We start from the raw sequence: 16,354 nt of genomic DNA, 5'->3' as shown, positions 1-16,354 counted from the left end.
GAAGCTAAGGCCGTACCGCATCCCCGAAGCCCGCCGGGGGGCGATAGAGAGGGAGGTACAGAGTATGCTGGAGGCCGACATCATCGAACCCTCGACGAGCGAGTGGTGCAGCCCTATAGTGTTGGTTCCGAAACCCGATGGCTCAGTCAGGTTCTGCAATGACTTTAGGCAGCTCAACGCCATCTCAAAATTCGATGCCTACCCGATGCCCCGGGTGGACGAGATGATAGAGCGCATCGGGAGGGCCAGATACATAACCACCCTCGACTTGACTAAAGGCTACTGGCAAGTGGCAGTAGCCCCCGAAGACAGGGAAAAAACGGCCTTCACTACTCCCATGGGACTGTACCACTATAAGAGGCTGCCGTTCGGTCTCCACGGAGCCCCCCCCACGTACCAGAGACTGATGGACCAGGTACTACGTCCCCATCGAGAATACGCGGCAGCCTATCTGGACGACATCGTCGTGCACGGGGAGGAATGGGGGGCTCACCTCCAAAGACTGGAAGCCGTCCTGAAAGCTCTGCGAGGGGCGGGGCTGACAGCCAACCCCAAGAAATGTCGCCTCGGCCTCCGGGAAGCTGACTACCTGGGGTACACCATCGGCCGCGGCTGCGTCAAGCCCCAGGTAGGGAAAGTCGAGGCGATCCGGGAATGGCCCCGCCCCCGCACAAAGAAACAGGTACGAGCATTCATTGGGCTAGCTAGCTACTATCGACGGTTTGTTCCCCAGTTCTCTGCTCTTGCAGCACCCCTGACGGACCTAACAAAAAACCGGCTGCCAGATCGGATCGTATGGACGGCAGAGACCGAGGACGCCTTCGAGAAGCTGAAGGAAGTACTCTGTTCTGAACCAGTGCTGGTGACCCCGGACTTTACGCAACCGTTGGTGGTACAGACGGATGCCTCCGAGACCGGGGTGGGTGCCGTCCTGTCCCAGCTGAGGGATGGAGAGGAGCACCCGATCACATACGTAAGCAGAAAATTATTACCGAGAGAAACGAGATACGCCACGGTCGAGAAGGAATGTTTGGCCATCAAATGGGCTCTGGGGGAGTTGAGATATTATCTGCTGGGACGACACTTTACCCTGGTCACGGACCACGCCCCCCTGGTATGGATGTCCCGTTCAAAAGACAATAACGCCCGGGTCACCCGCTGGTTTTTATCCCTTCAACCGTATGCTTTCTCTGTTGTCCACAGATCCGGGGCCGCTCATGGAAACGCGGACGCCCTGTCAAGACGGGACGCCCTAGGTTCCTGGAGCAGTCCTCCCCCCAGGTCGGATTTAAGGGGGGGGGTATGTGGCAGCCGGAGGGGCAACCTCAGAGGAGAAGTGGTAGAGGGACGATATTGCCTGACATGGAGGCGGAGCCCCCATGTCAGGGAGTGGAAAAGAGCGCCAAACCACCATCAGCCCAACAAGCAACACCGGAGGAGGAGAGACGAGGGAGCGACCACACCCTATCAGAGGAGGAGGAGGTGTTGATAAAATTAGCATATATACAGTTTTAATCAGCAATTAGCTCATATACAGCTTAATCAACAGCTAGTTTATATGCAGCTTTAAGTAGCAACTAGCTTATATACAGTTTATTCAACAGCTAGCTTATATACAGCTTAATCAGCAACTAGCTTATATATACAGTTTAATTAATCACTAGTATATTTGTAGTTTTAATAACCATTATCTTATGCAGCACTATTAACCACTTATACAGTGCTCACAACACAGCAAGGCCAGAGAGAAGCAGGTGAGAGGTTACTTATTTAACTGCGTCACATAAGAACAGGCAGCCATCTTTAGAGAAGATAAGGAAGACACAATAGACAGTGAGATTCAAGCGAGGGCCAACGCCCAGCTGAGCCCGGCTTTCTCCACACACTCTTTCCCAGGTCCTCTCGCCTCAAACTCTCACTCACACTGACGGAAACCAACGCCTATTGGGAGGGGCCAAAGGTGAATGGACATTCACGGCCTCCACCCAGGTGTCATAACGTACAAACGTGCCACGCCTGCATCTTTGACTTTGGCCAATGTGTAGCAAGGGGCGGACCCCATATATTAAGGATGATGCTGATGTGTTTAAGCGTGTCTTATGGTGGACCTCTGAGAGGGAAATCATTAGAGCCCATGCATGTTTAATTGTGTTGGCTGAATAACTTTGTTCGATAAATAAACCTATTGCTTTTGATTTAAACTATACGCCTCTGAGAGCTTCTGTTTCATTCTTAAACCTGCTCTAAAGTGTGAAAAACAGCTACAGCACATTTTTTCACAACAAAGTGGTGACCCCGACGTGATCTGATACGATACGGAGCTTCAGGTTAGAATGTTAACAGGCCTCTCCTTTTGATTCCAGATAACGGCGTAACACTCCCTTCGAGGCTGGGAACCCGATAATTGCCATCGGAGCGAAATTGCAGTCGGGGGGTCTGAGACGCACCGGTGCACATCTCAAGGTATGCAGAGACCTATTTAACTGAATTCTGCAACATTGTATTCATAGAAATATTCTAAAATGTGCTCAGACTGTCCGAACTGTAAGTATTTGCTTAGTATAGAATATGGTAAAGATTAAACACACAGCAACAGAGTTGTTATACAGCCATTTGGGGGTTTGTGAATATGTATGAATGTGCCCATCAGAAAACGTCAAATAACGGCGAGAAATGACGCATTTGTGATAGCGTAGATGTGAGGTGCTGTGAGCCGTGTAACGCATTTGCTCGCAGACACGCGCTCCACGCTGAACACTCAAATTCATGTTGCAAAAGGCGTGATTTCTAACGTACTTATGGGATGTTTTGGGCTACGAAGAAATTGCATAACATGACGGGGATATATGTATATGTCATTGATGTCATTGATAAACTGTATGGAGAAAACTGACTGCGGGATTCCCGTATTAAGAGCATCGAGTCTTCGGACATCAACTCGTGTGTAGCGATTCAGTAAAAAATAGTGTTACTCTGATTAGAGTTTCCTCGACGGAGTTTCTGGACGAGAGCACAGAAGTTGATTATATCGGTGTGTTGTTAATAACGGACGAGATTAATGAAAATGGCCAGAACGTGTACAGGTCCAGAGATGACCTAGGATAAAAAAGCAGTTAAATTGTATTATTTACGTTCTACCCTGATGGAGTAGTGGTTAAAATATCAGTCTTCGACGCGGTAGGTCCGGGATCAGCTCCCGGCTGTAACATTGTTTTTGACAAAAAGCAGCGGCCGTTGTGATGTATTAAAGAAGCAGAGCTCTTTGATATGTGTGTAAGATAGGGACAGAAATTATTATAATCTGACTGATTGTTTGCTGAAAAAGCATTTGTTTTCATTTGTATCGTGGTCGAGAGATCAGCGGTACACAGTCTGTTTGATGAGATCGAGATAAAAGACAAATTGCTGTTACAATGCGTTTCTGATAAATGTGTGTCTAAAAAAAAAAAAAAAAAGAGTCAGTTCATCCGAAGGCCGTGCTTCTGACTGATTTACATTTAAAGAGACAGCCGTGTATGTTCTAATGTGTGTTCATTGTTTCACTGCATTTGTAAAAGTATTACTTACGTGCTAGACCGTATTTGTGAATTGTGCGCATTTCAAATTTGGTTTTAATTGGTGTTTACTGTGTTTGTTTGCTGAGAAGCAGTTGTCATTTGCGCAGGCGTCCAAGAGGTGTCTGTTTGTTTAGTTTGATAAAGTGGATTAGCTGTCACGGAATAGGGAAAGAATCCTTTATAATCTGACTGTTTTTTGGTTGCTAAAAAGCTGTTTGTCATTTGCGTTGTGATCGAACGATCAGTAGCGCTCCAGTCTGTTTGATGAGGTTGAGAAAAAAGCTTGCTGATGGAATGTGATGAGTGTGTAAAAAGAGCTGTACATCTCTTCTACAACTCCGTGTTTGTGACTGATTTATGCTTAAAGAGACGGCAGCGTGTGTTTTGATTATCTAGTAGGAATGCGGGTGACTCCGTGCTTGTGACTGATTTATGCTTATAGACACGGCAGCGTGTGTTTTGATTATCTAGTATGAATGCGGGTGACTATTTGCTGAGCTGTACGTTTTAACTTTTGTTTATTTGTTTGACTGTGTTTCTAAAGATATTCCTTTACCGCATTGGTGATCTCTGCGCATTTAAAAATGGCAGTGTGTTGCAATTTTGTTTGAATGAAAGTGCATGTTTGAAGCGTACATAACCACGGCTGTGTATGGATTCGATTTCGTTTAAATGAGTGCGATTATTAGGAGCATATATGTAAGCGCTGAGACCTGGTTCAGAGTTTATGCTGTTTCTGAGTTTCTTTGTGCGTTAGAGACAGCCAGCTGAGGCCGTGCTTGGTGTTTGAAAATGTTGGTGTGTTGTTTCAAAGGTTGGTGTCCAGAGTAGGGAAAACACACATTATACACGACTGTTACATTCACACACACACATAAATCACTAGAATATGCTGAGAGACAGCTGAGGGCTAATATAAGTGTCAGTTTTACTGGCATAGTTAAATTTATTGGAAAATTGTGTTCCTTAGGGATCGTTAGCAAAGTGTAATGCGGAAACACAGCAGTCCAGGAATGCTACCAGGAAGAAAAAAAAAAAAAAAAAAAAAGTTTTAAAAGCTAATACACAGCTTCTATTGTTCCAGCCAGACAGTCGCTAAAAGTATGAATATACAAGGTTAACAGCTGCTACAAATCTTCTATTCATTTAGTCAAGACTGGCGGTGGGAATATTAGGGAGGATTTGACTACTCCTGATAAAAAATACAGACGCGGCCTTGATTTGTGTCTACTTACAAAGACAGTTACAAAGACAGTTAGCGGAAGATATTTAAAAAGGTGGGGGCAAGGTTAACACTCTCTCTCTGCCTTATAAAATATTTAGTTACAAGCCATTGCTTGAGTAATTAAAACATAGCATTTCACACCTAGCAGGGGTATATAGGCAGATTTGTAAATAATATATATTCATACACTGTTAAATAATATGCGTAATACTTGTAATGCTTATATGCGGAGTTGTGAGGTCACTGTATGAAGGTTTAAAACGCCGAGAGAAGCACTCCGTCATTCTCTCGTACAACAGAATAAAGATCAGTGACCTCTGCACGGTAATGCTTGCTAAAACCATAAGATTATGGCTGAAAATTGCCACATTAGTATAATGGACGAGCTTTTGTGTCCATTCACACAGAGACTTCGAAATAACTCTATAACTGTACTGTTTTCGTCCTCTTCACCATAAAGTGTTAATAATAAAATAGATCATCATTTCACACACACACATATTACAGAGAAAAGCAGGTTTTAAGACATGCAGCAGTGTGAATGACATTGATTTGAGTTCAACCAGACACCAGGAAACTTGGGAGGAGCGTTGGCTCCCTCTGCTGGTGCTTTTGAAAAAAAAAACATTTGTCCTGCATGTTGGCTTTTCTGTGGCCTATTCAAGAACTGCAACAGGAACAATGGACAGGAGTTTTTGGCTCCATCGTGTGGACATTTGGGAATACTGATTTCAGACTCTCATTGCATGTTACAGAAACACCCATCATGGCGGAGAAATTCTCCTCTTATCTGAGCATCTTGGAGAATGCTGTCCAGGAACAGAGCAGGATTAATGGACGAAGCAAACTTTGGCCAGTGGAACAACACGCCTACCAACGATTGATAAAAAGATGGAAAGATAAAGCCATTTGGGATGGAGAACGGCTGAATTGTTCCCCTTCAGAAGAGATGGTACAACAGATGAACAGGGAAGTGATGAGACACTGTGAAGAGAAGAAGAACGAATGGCAGGACAGAAATCCAAGATATCTAAACATGGGAAAAAGAACAGCAAGAAACAACGCAGCTGCAGAAAAAGGCGTCTGGCCTTATCTTAAACGGTGCTTCGATTTTGATAACAACAGGATGGGCAGCAAGCTGATTCTCACTGGAATCGAGAAGAGATGGATGGAGCGGGTTGGCAAAGAGCCATGGAACGCAATGGAGCTGGATGCTGAAGCAGCACGTTCACCACTAGAGGCCGCCAAACACAGCGGAGGCATGTTTCCGGCCCTAACACCCTCATCCACTGCCCCTCCCTCATATGCCGACAACCCATTCACCCCTATCGACAATGACAAGCCCAAGCATGAACAAAGCAACCTGTATCCTGACCTGCCACCGCAACACAAAGACATGCATGAACATGAACAAAGCCAACTGCACCCGGATCTCCCACCTCCCCCTCCCGATTATGTGCCCACAAATAACCCTTTCATTCAGGCTCCAGTAAGACCAGTATCAAAGGGGTTCCTGAAAGGCATCTTCGCAGTAGATGAAGGAGAGCTGCAGATACCTGTCTCAGTAGAGGAAAAAGAGAGAAGAAAAAGAGCGAAGCAAGTTGAGAAGACTGTGGGATACCTGATGACTCAACTGAGCGCCCTAGGGCTGCGAAACACACCCGGACCTGAAACTACACCTACACTAATTGTCGACGCACACAATGAGCCACGCTTCGATGCTTTCGAATCGACTGCCCCACTCGAAACTCGGCACAGAGTGAGCAACTCAATCAGAGACCGTTACCAACACAGACAAGAAGACGAAACACAAGAGGATATTCAAATCCTGGAACAACAACTGGAGGAGCTCGAACAGCTGGAAAAAGCCCATGCAGCAACAGGCTATACGCCTTACATGGAGGCTAGTGGATATGCTATACCACAAGCGGACCTGTGGGTTCCTGGTACAGAGGAAGAGAAGGAGCTGATCGAACTAGCTGCACAGCCAGCCAACGAACACAAATGGCCACAAACACATGAAGTACAGAGGCTAACGCTAAATGGAAATTTCACCGGATATGCCACAGCCCCATCAACAACGCGCAGTGGACAACAATATGGGCCTAACTCACGTCAGATGCCACTCAGACCAGCTCCAACAGCTGCAGCCCCTCACCAGATGGCATTTATTCCCTTCTCTTTCATGGACATGTCAACACTGCTGACTGCCCTTCCTTCACTGTCCTCAGGAGCAGAGCCATGGCTAGAAGAGCTAGATAAATATACAAAGTCCCACAAACTGGCACTTGGTGACTACAGAGGCCTGCTGGCCAGAGCATCTGACCCACACACACTGAAAAAGCTTGAAGCCGTAGCAGGAACCACAAACGCGCCTGACCCCACGCCCATAGGCGGTGTCAGGCTGTTACTACATCAGGCCTTAAGAAGAGAGTACCCCACCCCAACAGACCACAGCCAAATGTCAACCTTCATGGCCAAGCCTGGGGAGCCTGCTGCAGATCTCCTAGCTCGCGCTGAGCAAGTATGGAGAACAACATTTAGAGAATCCCCAGATGCATCTCAGACATCAATGGCACTCTGGAGAAGCATGGTGACCAAAGGATTGCCTGCAAAGGTAAGAGAGGCGATTGAAAACACTGTGGCCATCGCCTCCTTCACTCAATCTGCATGGAGAGAACATGTACTGCATCACTATGATAAACACAGAACAGCTGCAGAAGCATCAGATGTGGAGCTCAAGGCACTGCAAGTGGCACTGATGAAGAGACAGCTGTCTGACCTGGACACGGCCCAAAAGATTGCAAAGGACAAAAAGAAGCAGATGGCTCAACTGGAACCACTAGCAGCACAAGTGGTCCCTGTAATGGTGCAGCAACCATGGCAACAAAACCAAAGAGGAGGACAAAGAGGAGGTGATCAAGGGGGTGGCCAAGGAGGCACTTTCTACTGCTACACCTGTGGAAAACCAGGCCACTACTCACGTAACTGTCACACACGTGACCTGTCACATCAACAAGGCCCAACACGTGGAAGAGGAAGAGGACCCAGAGGAAGAGGAAATTATCAGAGAGGAAGAGGAGGCTTTCAGGATCCACGAAACCAGAATCAAGCTGGACAGCCATACCAGGCGCCACTAGGAGGCACTGAGCAATGGCCGCAAAATGATCCTAGCTCCGGAGAAAATGTCAACCAGGCACTACAAGCTCAGTGGGCGAATAACTATTATCCCTACTAGGACACCCCACAACCACCTGGCACCGGCATCATGAAATTTGGACTAGCAAGTGAGCCAACTCTCACTTGCACAATAAACGGACAGGCACACACATTTTTGGTGGACACAGGGGCAACATATTCCAGCCTCACGTCTCCACAGGTCCTGTCATCTAAATATGTGTCAGTGGTTGGGGTCTCAGGCGCGCCAGAACGCCAGTGGTGCACTAAACCTTTAAATGTCCAAATTGGAAGTCAACAATGGTCACACAGCTTCCTATCAGCGCCAAACTGCCCAGTAAACCTACTGGGCCGCGATCTGATGACTAAATTCGGTCTAACAATATGGCTAAACAACGAAGGGGTCCAAGTCTCACTGGACCCTCCCCCTGCAAGCACACTATCAATGCCTGTGCGAATACTATCTATGCCACAAACGTCCATTAATGTGGAATCATTGGATGAAGAAGTGTACTGGCTGAGATGTCTAGCCACAGGACCAAGCACACCAACAATTCAATTCTGGTTCAACATACACAGAGAACAGATCCAAAGACTGCATCCATATAAAACTCCTCTACCATATGTGCACTGCACTATGAATGTCACGGACGATCCAGACTGCCCATATGCTGAAGATTGGGACATCAATATGGCACACCTAACTCCACAAATAATATGTCATGATGTGTATTGTGGAAAAGAAGGCGTGGCAGCAGCAGTGATATTGGATGATTATCAGACCAAGTGGTATGGTCTCAGCAAAGAATCTGCTCCACACGTCACCCTAGCGGTTGGATTTGGACAAGAGGCCAGAGGACTCGGCCCCATGATTAAAAGAGCACATACTCTGTCATGGACACACACAGATACAGCAGGACTGCTGAAGGCAACAGAAGAAGATATGTGGCGATGGATCATCTCTACCAAAGAACACACACTACCTGAACATTTACCACTGCCACGCCATCATGGTAAACCATGCACTGACCATCCTGCAACTCAAGCTCTATTGGACGGCGTGCCTGCGACACTATGGACGACTGGCCCTTATGATGTGGGAAAATTGGCAACGGTCAAACCTGTGAAGGTGACGCTGTTGGATCCATTTGCACCTCCTATCTGGCATCCACAGTACAAACTAAAGCCAGAACAAATCGCAGGCATCGCCCCGACCATTGCAGGTCTGTTACAAGCTGGAGTGTTGGTGAAAACTCGATCACCATACAATACAGCGATATTGCCAGTGCAGAAGGCCGGAAACAACACAGGCTGGCGGATGGTACAAGATTTTCGACCAATCAATGATGCCACACAACCGGCGTCATATCCAGTTCCAGATCCACATATTGCCTTAACAAATCTCAGCCCACAGCACTCATATTTCACAGTAATTGACCTCGCTAACGCCTTCTTCAGCATCCCTCTGGACAAAGACTCACAGACACTGTTTGCTTTCACATTCAACGACCAGCAATACACCTACTCTCGCCTGCCACAAGGCTTTCGTTGTTCTCCAGGTTTGTTCAACCATCATCTCAGACTACACTTGTCTGATATAGAGGTGCCGGATGGTGTCGTCCTCATACAATATGTGGATGACCTCCTGATTGCTGCCCCATCTTCTGCCACCTGCCTGGAGGCCACTGAGACTCTGCTGCTGCTGTTAGCCTCAAAAGGCTACAAAGTTAAGAAGACCAAGGTCCAAACATGTAGGAGACAAGTCACATTCCTGGGTCGCACTCTCTCATCTAGCGGCCTGGCTGTAAGCACAGCCCACAGAGACAGCATTCTCCATCATGACAGACCTATCACCGTGGGACATATGCTGTCATTCCTGGGTCTAACAGGCTACTCTCGTAGTCACATTCCAGACTACACTGACCTCACCACCTGTCTCAGAAGCCTGCTCAAGGAACCAGGAACTAGAAACACCTCTGCCCCACTGGTGTGGACACAAGACGCTGAAGACGCGTTCACCAAACTCAAACAGACTTTGTCACATGCCTCGGCTCTTCAAGCTCCAGACTATTTACTCCCTTTTCACCTAGATGTTTCTGAACAAAAAGGAGGGATGGTAAATGCAGTTTTGTATCAGAAAAAAGGGGGAGAAAGAGTGGTACTCATGTATCACTCATCAAAACTGGACCCAGTTGAAGTTGGCCAATCCACCTGTACAAGACACATGGCGGCAATTGCAAAGGCGATCGAGAAAACATCCCACATTGTCATGTGCCACCCTCTGAAAATCCACACACATCATGGTGTGGCTGCATTCCTCCTCAGCAAAGAATTCACATTCGGAGCTGCAAGAAAATCGAAAATTCAAAGAGAATGCACAAGACCACATATTGTCTATGAAACAGGAGGAATCAATATGGCGTCATCACTACAACAAGGGCAAGGAGATCAACCACACAGCTGTGAAGCAAGAGCAATCATTGAAAACAAACTAAGGCCAGACCTGGGAAATACACCAATCCCAGGAGCAGAAATGTGGTTATACACGGATGGATGTTGCTACAAAGGAGAAGACGGAAACACAGCATCCTATGCTGTGGTGAGACAATTCGAAGACATGGAACACACAATAGTAGCATCAGGTATCCTACCTCAACCAGCATCAGCACAACTGGCAGAAGTCGAAGCGCTCATACAAGCCTTGAAAATAGCAGAAGGAAAATCTGCAAACATCGTCACAGATTCTGCTTACGCACATGGAGCAGCTCACGTTGATGGGCCCATGTGGCGAAGAAGAGGATACACAACATCAATGGACGCACCCATCAAACACAAGAAGGAAATCATGGCACTGGTGGAAGCTATGAAGCTACCAAAAAGAGTGGCAATCATGAAATGCAAAGGACATGATGGCAAGGCAAAGACCAGAATAAGTGTGGGAAACGACAAGGCAGATGAAGCTGCTAAAGAAGTAGGAGGATACAGACCAAAACAGATGGTTCTGAAAATAGCCATACAAGAACCCGAAATCACTGAAGAAACACTGATTGAGATACAGAAGAAGGCTGGACCATACGAATGGTCTGAATGGCAAAGGAAAGGAGCAACAAAAGGAGAAAGTGGACTTTGGAGATCCCATGATGGCAGAGTGGTATCACCAGCAGAATTGTGTGTCTCACTGATACCAGAGGCACATGGACCAACGCACGAAGGAAAGAAAGGAACATTACAAAGGGTGGAAGCACTGTGGTGGCACCCACGCATGGAAAGCATGGTGTCCCTCTTCTGCGACGAATGCACCACCTGTGGGGATCACAATGTGAAGAAACCGTACAAGACACCTATGGGCTCTTATCCTGTACCATCAGCCTGCTTCCAAGACATCAGCATAGACTTTACTGACATGGGACATGAAAACAGAGTACAAGGAAAAAGATACATTTTGGTAATGGTGGACAGATTTTCAAAGTGGGTAGAGGCAATCCCAACTAAAAAAGAAGACGCACAGACAGTAATAAAGTGGCTGCAAACAGAACTAATACCTCGCTATGGTGTTCCTAGATGTATAAGGTCCGATAATGGTTCACATTTCAGTAATAAGCATTTGCAGGAAGTGGAAGCCAGACTAGGAATCAGACATAGATATGGATCAGTGTATCATCCACAGTCACAAGGACTGGTAGAGAGGGCAAATCAGACGCTAAAATCAAAAATAGCAAAGACATGTGCGGCATCAAAGCTGACATGGGTTGAAGCCTTACCATTAGCTCTAATGGCAATGAGGAGCGCAAAAGGAAATGAGACGCATCTTTCACCACATGAGTTAATGACAGGGAGGCAAATGCCTGGTCCTCCAAGAGACAGTAGTCATATACCAGCCTTAGATGTGCAGCAAGTTGAAATGAAGGCATATATGACTGCGTTAATCACTCTCACGGAGGCTCTCTCCAAACAGGTCCAGCGGACCAGTCCAGCTGACCAGGAGGAAGTGAAAAATCTCATCCGAGTGGGTGACTGGGTCAGGGTCAAAGTTCACAAGAGAAAGTGGACTGACCCCAGGTGGACAGGGCCGTACGAAGTGAAGGAGGTTACTTCACACTCGGTCCAGGTCATAGGTAAATCAGGAGCACCTTGGCACCACCTGTCACATTGTGCCCCAGCATCTGAGCGTTCCAGACCCTTAGCAGAGGTCCGAGGTGATCTGGCGCAAAATGGAGTGTGAGTGTAATCTGTTGGGGGAAACAGACGTCCAGCCACAGGGGATTCATCCCACTCCAGGTACCTGGAAAGACATGGGGATAGGTAAAAGAACTGGGTGGGTCCTATTGGGTTTGGGTGTGGCATTTGTGATATTCTTGACTTTGGGATTGAAAATGGGGGACAAAACAGTAAACAAACCGACTAGCGGAAACTATGGCTGTCTGCCAGAGGCAGTGCAAAATCTGACAGGGTTTGAGAGTCATCCAAGCTGCAATCTGACAACAAGTGGCAAGGATGTGAACATGCAAAATCTGACAAGGTTTGAGAGTCATCCAAGCTTCAATCTGACAACAAGCGGCGAGGATGTGAACAAAACTCAAAACGACCTCGAGAGAGGGAAGGTTAGGCAAAAAAGAGATGCCTCAGAACCGGCATACAAGCCACCACCAAAAGCGTGTCGTGCATATCTGACCTTAAAATACACCCAGGGGAGCAAAACCGTTTTTACTTTTGATTTGTGTGATGTGATTAACTGTGGAAGAAGTCCAAGAGCATGGAGAGGTCGTGCTGTGTATTTGTGTGCTGACAATGCCATAGTCAACAGATGTGAGAATTACGTGAACGTCCCGTCCACAGCGTTTTGTCGTTCCTGGGGGGCGGTAACTAAGCACACAGGGCGGTGGAAGCCAACAATGCGAGGGGAAAGTCCGAGAAGGACCTTATGGGACAAAATAGACTTCCAACGAGACTTTTCAGCAACAGCCAATCCCTTATCTCTGTCCCTGAACAACGTCACCAAAAGCAGCACAGGAAAAAACATAATATGGTTCGCCCTATTAGTGGACGTCCCAGGCAAAGACCCGAGAGTAGGAATTCAAATAAACATAATTCCGCACAGACAACCGCTACCACCAGACCCACCTACTGTCTTATCAGAAGACTTTTCTAAATGGACTCCCCAACAGGTGATCCAATTAGCTACAGGACAAGGAAGCGACAATGTATGGTTAAATTGGATTGTTGATAATGCTATAAAAAACAAAATGAGTGGCTGTGTAGCTTGTGCTGCAGCTAGACCAGCTATGTTCACCGAACCAGCACCACTATATCCTGAATCTGACCCAACAGGATACGCGTGCATGACAAAAATGACTAAAATGGCTACTCCACCACATTGCACTACTCTGGCATCCATATTCCCACCGATAGACAACCAAACTGCAGTAGGTTATTTCAAAGCTTACAAAGGACTAGGATCCAGATATGTCTGTTACCATTTCACCAACGATAGAGCTCAAATCCACCTAGGTAGTGTGCCAGAAGACTGGTGCAACATGACACGACCAGGCTCAGAGATAGGTTCTTGGGCTAGGGGAGGGCTATTCTACTACTGTGGGGGTCTGCGCTTATTCACTAACATACCACCATCTACAATAGGAGTCTGTGCTATGGTGAGGCTGGCAATGCCACTTACCTTAGTGGGAGACAAAATAATACAGGACCAAAACAAAGTACAAAGCCTGACCCAACGCAGACGCAGACATATCTTAGCTAAAAGAGCAGCTGAAGCTGAGTTCAGCCTGGACAGAGGTCCAACTTACATAGATGCTATCGGAGTGCCCAGAGGAGTGCCTAATGAATACAAATTGGTAGACCAAATTGCAGCAGGTTTTGAGAGTGTCGCAAGTATTATTCCATGGATAACTGTGAATAAAAATGTTGATCGTATCAATTATGTGCATTACAATGTTCTTCGTTTGGCTAATCATACTAGGGATGCAATAGAGGGTCTGGCTGAGCAGCTGGCCCCTACTTCTTTGATTACTGTACAAAACAGAATGGCTTTGGACATGTTGCTTGCTGAAAAAGGAGGTGTTTGCTCAATGTTTGGAGACCTGTGTTGCACTGTCATCCCCAACAATACTGCGCCGGACGGTTCAGTCACAAAAGCACTGAATAGTCTGAGGGCACTGTCAAACGAAATGCAGGAAGCATCAGGTGTGAACAATCCATTTGGAGATTGGATGGAAAACATGTTTGGAAAATGGAAGCACCTGATCTTGTCAATAGCAGTGTCAGTGGGTGTGTTCATTGCAATATTGGTCTCATGTGGATGTTGTATAATACCCTGTATTCGTTCTTTGGTTGGCCGTCTCATCACCACTGCCCTCTCCAAGGAACCATTACCACCCCCTCCTTATGGCGCTTACCCAGTATGGGAAGAGCAGAACAGCCTGGTAGGGTCAGGAGAGGCAGAGGAAGACACCAGCGTGTGAACAGGGTAGGAAAGTAAAGAAAGTGACGTCCTTCAGACGTCAAGAGAGGGATTTGTTGATAAAATTAGCATATATACAGTTTTAATCAGCAATTAGCTCATATACAGCTTAATCAACAGCTAGTTTATATGCAGCTTTAAGTAGCAACTAGCTTATATACAGTTTATTCAACAGCTAGCTTATATACAGCTTAATCAGCAACTAGCTTATATATACAGTTTAATTAATCACTAGTATATTTGTAGTTTTAATAACCATTATCTTATGCAGCACTATTAACCACTTATACAGTGCTCACAACACAGCAAGGCCAGAGAGAAGCAGGTGAGAGGTTACTTATTTAACTGCGTCACATAAGAACAGGCAGCCATCTTTAGAGAAGATAAGGAAGACACAATAGACAGTGAGATTCAAGCGAGGGCCAACGCCCAGCTGAGCCCGGCTTTCTCCACACACTCTTTCCCAGGTCCTCTCGCCTCAAACTCTCACTCACACTGACGGAAACCAACGCCTATTGGGAGGGGCCAAAGGTGAATGGACATTCACGGCCTCCACCCAGGTGTCATAACGTACAAACGTGCCACGCCTGCATCTTTGACTTTGGCCAATGTGTAGCAAGGGGCGGACCCCATATATTAAGGATGATGCTGATGTGTTTAAGCGTGTCTTATGGTGGACCTCTGAGAGGGAAATCATTAGAGCCCATGCATGTTTAATTGTGTTGGCTGAATAACTTTGTTCGATAAATAAACCTATTGCTTTTGATTTAAACTATACGCCTCTGAGAGCTTCTGTTTCATTCTTAAACCTGCTCTAAAGTGTGAAAAACAGCTACAGCACATTTTTTCACAACAGAGGGGACTATAAAAGGGCCCCGGACACAGGAAACTAGGAGAGAGTAGGAGTGGAAGGAGACGGAGAAAAAGCAAACCCATTGGAGACAACTGCCTTACCCCTTGATCACCCTGGAACGTCTGACTACCCGCCCGGCTCCCGACCCCTGCCTGTACGACTACCCTGCTCCTGCCCGCGCCCTGGACCGTATGAGGAATACCCGTTGTGCACCGAACCGGGGAAGTGAACACCGACCATCCCTCTGGAAAGCGGACAGTGTATTGTTGAGTGTCTATCCTACCTCTATCCACTCTCTATATTCAGTAAAAACCTCACTTGCACCATTTATCTACCGACTGGTTGTGTTTATTGGTCCGTGTTGTCGTGAAACCCCCTTGCCACCCCGGGGGCTGTCACAATATATATATATATATATATATATATATACTGTATATAGATGGAGGCGCATCTTCGATTGGTATGAATGAATGTTTGATGCCTTCACACTACATGTCCTTTAATCTACAGCTGACCTCAGTTATTATAACCAATGATATAACTATCAGTGAGGTTATGTCGACCTCACAACTTATATGTTGATTCACAATAAGAATGGGTATAAATAATATGTCTTATCCTCTCCTATAAAGTGCATTTATCAGCTGTTTTTGAGTCATTTTACATTTGCTGTCCTCTTGGCCAGTTCATTTGTTTCTCTATGATTTCCCTTGAAACCGCTGTGTTCAGTTGTTAATTAATGTACGATGTGAAACCAAAGCACTCTAATGACTCCTTTTAGGATATCTCTGGATATGTGGTCTAACAAAGACTCACTTCACAGTGCCTCGGCTCTTTCCAATGAAGAAGCTTTGTAATCCAGCATCGATCAGTGTTTTCAGAGTTTATAAAACCAATAAATCCAACAATGAATGTCTTCAGCGATTGACCGAGAGTTGTTGTCGTTAGTCGCGAGCTGAAAACGAGCTCAGGATGTATGCAATGATGCGTTGATTGGGTTCAGTCTTCTTCATCTGTGCGTTTATTGGCAGATTGCAGACCAACTGCAGGTGCACACCGTCAACTAC

General features: G+C 46.3%; 1 long non-coding RNA gene across 1 annotated transcript; it reads left to right on the top strand.

Annotated features, from left to right (window-relative positions):
- The first annotated feature begins 1,489 nt into the window (after positions 1–1,489).
- Positions 1,490–15,206, top strand: LOC306789310. The gene is made up of 2 exons (XR_013772643.1): positions 1,490–2,463; positions 11,915–15,206. It is a non-coding gene; the product is annotated as an uncharacterized lncRNA (long non-coding RNA).
- Positions 15,207–16,354: the final 1,148 nt, after the last annotated feature.

The sequence above is a fragment of the Melanostigma gelatinosum genome (genome assembly GCF_949748355.1).
Source record: "Melanostigma gelatinosum genome assembly, chromosome: 15".
NCBI classification, from domain to species: domain Eukaryota; kingdom Metazoa; phylum Chordata; class Actinopteri; order Perciformes; family Zoarcidae; genus Melanostigma; species Melanostigma gelatinosum.
The sequence above is the reverse complement of the archived record's forward strand: the minus strand, read 5'-3'. Positions and strand labels throughout refer to the sequence as shown.